This window comes from Channa argus, chromosome 13 (genome assembly GCF_033026475.1).
Source record: "Channa argus isolate prfri chromosome 13, Channa argus male v1.0, whole genome shotgun sequence".
NCBI lineage: Eukaryota > Metazoa > Chordata > Actinopteri > Anabantiformes > Channidae > Channa > Channa argus.
The window spans coordinates 27,633,880-27,637,377 of NC_090209.1; positions in this window are offsets into that span (position 1 = coordinate 27,633,880).

Genomic DNA, 3,498 nt, shown 5'->3' on the forward strand with positions numbered 1-3,498 from the left:
CCCGCTGCGTGGAAGTCCTGGGTGAGGATTCCTGACCTTTGCCCTGACCCTAAGGCCCTAACCCTAACCATCTCGGGGGGCCCATTGCCTAACCCTAACCACCGAGGGGGGCCATTGCCTAACCCTAACCATCTCGGGCAGGCTTTATTATTAATAAATAACAAAGGCTAACATAATAAAAAATAAACAAAGGACACCACACACTTTGGAAATTCAAATTTATTAAAAGGGAAAAACGGAAGGCATAACAGACAAAAAACAGGGAAAATCATGTCAAATCAGATTAAACTGGGAATGTTAATAAAAGGAAGTCCAAAAAGACTCCACCCACTTACCTGTGAAAATAAAGTCCAATAAGACAAACCTGGGAAGAAAAAAGGAAGTCCAAAAAGACTCCACCCACCTACCGTATAAAAGCAGGGACCCAGAGGCACAGAAGTGCAGCTCAGCCTCAGCCTGAAGAAGGACAAAAAAAGTCCGAAACGTTGCAACAGAGGCATGAGCATATAACCCAAGCATGCTGAGGCCAAAATGGCCATTTAAATCTAAAATCAATTTTTTGTCCGGAATTCCGTGTCCGAACCCTAACTTATAATTGGCCTCAAAGTGTAGTGCAAGTTAATTTAAAAATTGTTTTCAGGGAGGGGGAACCCAAACTTGGGATCAGGGATGTCTGGGGGGAGGGATGCACTCTGGGAATCAGGGACAGTGTCATGGCCTGTGCCACGAACCCTAATTTGGGTCTCTTTTCTTAAATTTGTTCCTAACACGCCCGTGCCTGAACTGTTACCCGCTGCGTGGAAGTTCCTGGAGTGTATCCTGACCTCCACTCGTACCCGCTGCGTGGAAGTCCTGGGTGAGGATTCCTGACCTTTGCCCTGACCCTAAGGCCCTAACCCTAACCATCTCGGGGGGCCCATTGCCTAACCCTAACCACCGAGGGGGGCCATTGCCTAACCCTAACCATCTCGGGCAGGCTTTATTATTAATAAATAACAAAGGCTAACATAATAAAAAATAAACAAAGGACACCACACACTTTGGAAATTCAAATTTATTAAAAGGGAAAAACGGAAGGCATAACAGACAAAAAACAGGGAAAATCATGTCAAATCAGATTAAACTGGGAATGTTAATAAAAGGAAGTCCAAAAAGACTCCACCCACTTACCTGTGAAAATAAAGTCCAATAAGACAAACCTGGGAAGAAAAAAGGAAGTCCAAAAAGACTCCACCCACCTACCGTATAAAAGCAGGGACCCAGAGGCACAGAAGTGCAGCTCAGCCTCAGCCTGAAGAAGGACAAAAAAAGTCCGAAACGTTGCAACAGAGGCATGAGCATATAACCCAAGCATGCTGAGGCCAAAATGGCCATTTAAATCTAAAATCAATTTTTTGTCCGGAATTCCGTGTCCGAACCCTAACTTATAATTGGCCTCAAAGTGTAGTGCAAGTTAATTTAAAAATTGTTTTCAGGGAGGGGGAACCCAAACTTGGGATCAGGGATGTCTGGGGGGAGGGATGCACTCTGGGAATCAGGGACAGTGTCATGGCCTGTGCCACGAACCCTAATTTGGGTCTCTTTTCTTAAATTTGTTCCTAACACGCCCGTGCCTGAACTGTTACCCGCTGCGTGGAAGTTCCTGGAGTGTATCCTGACCTCCACTCGTACCCGCTGCGTGGAAGTCCTGGGTGAGGATTCCTGACCTTTGCCCTGACCCTAAGGCCCTAACCCTAACCATCTCGGGGGGCCCATTGCCTAACCCTAACCACCGAGGGGGGCCATTGCCTAACCCTAACCATCTCGGGCAGGCTTTATTATTAATAAATAACAAAGGCTAACATAATAAAAAATAAACAAAGGACACCACACACTTTGGAAATTCAAATTTATTAAAAGGGAAAAACGGAAGGCATAACAGACAAAAAACAGGGAAAATCATGTCAAATCAGATTAAACTGGGAATGTTAATAAAAGGAAGTCCAAAAAGACTCCACCCACTTACCTGTGAAAATAAAGTCCAATAAGACAAACCTGGGAAGAAAAAAGGAAGTCCAAAAAGACTCCACCCACCTACCGTATAAAAGCAGGGACCCAGAGGCACAGAAGTGCAGCTCAGCCTCAGCCTGAAGAAGGACAAAAAAAGTCCGAAACGTTGCAACAGAGGCATGAGCATATAACCCAAGCATGCTGAGGCCAAAATGGCCATTTAAATCTAAAATCAATTTTTTGTCCGGAATTCCGTGTCCGAACCCTAACTTATAATTGGCCTCAAAGTGTAGTGCAAGTTAATTTAAAAATTGTTTTCAGGGAGGGGGAACCCAAACTTGGGATCAGGGATGTCTGGGGGGAGGGATGCACTCTGGGAATCAGGGACAGTGTCATGGCCTGTGCCACGAACCCTAATTTGGGTCTCTTTTCTTAAATTTGTTCCTAACACGCCCGTGCCTGAACTGTTACCCGCTGCGTGGAAGTTCCTGGAGTGTATCCTGACCTCCACTCGTACCCGCTGCGTGGAAGTCCTGGGTGAGGATTCCTGACCTTTGCCCTGACCCTAAGGCCCTAACCCTAACCATCTCGGGGGGCCCATTGCCTAACCCTAACCACCGAGGGGGGCCATTGCCTAACCCTAACCATCTCGGGCAGGCTTTATTATTAATAAATAACAAAGGCTAACATAATAAAAAATAAACAAAGGACACCACACACTTTGGAAATTCAAATTTATTAAAAGGGAAAAACGGAAGGCATAACAGACAAAAAACAGGGAAAATCATGTCAAATCAGATTAAACTGGGAATGTTAATAAAAGGAAGTCCAAAAAGACTCCACCCACTTACCTGTGAAAATAAAGTCCAATAAGACAAACCTGGGAAGAAAAAAGGAAGTCCAAAAAGACTCCACCCACCTACCGTATAAAAGCAGGGACCCAGAGGCACAGAAGTGCAGCTCAGCCTCAGCCTGAAGAAGGACAAAAAAAGTCCGAAACGTTGCAACAGAGGCATGAGCATATAACCCAAGCATGCTGAGGCCAAAATGGCCATTTAAATCTAAAATCAATTTTTTGTCCGGAATTCCGTGTCCGAACCCTAACTTATAATTGGCCTCAAAGTGTAGTGCAAGTTAATTTAAAAATTGTTTTCAGGGAGGGGGAACCCAAACTTGGGATCAGGGATGTCTGGGGGGAGGGATGCACTCTGGGAATCAGGGACAGTGTCATGGCCTGTGCCACGAACCCTAATTTGGGTCTCTTTTCTTAAATTTGTTCCTAACACGCCCGTGCCTGAACTGTTACCCGCTGCGTGGAAGTTCCTGGAGTGTATCCTGACCTCCACTCGTACCCGCTGCGTGGAAGTCCTGGGTGAGGATTCCTGACCTTTGCCCTGACCCTAAGGCCCTAACCCTAACCATCTCGGGGGGCCCATTGCCTAACCCTAACCACCGAGGGGGGCCATTGCCTAACCCTAACCATCTCGGGCAGGCTTTATTATTAATAAA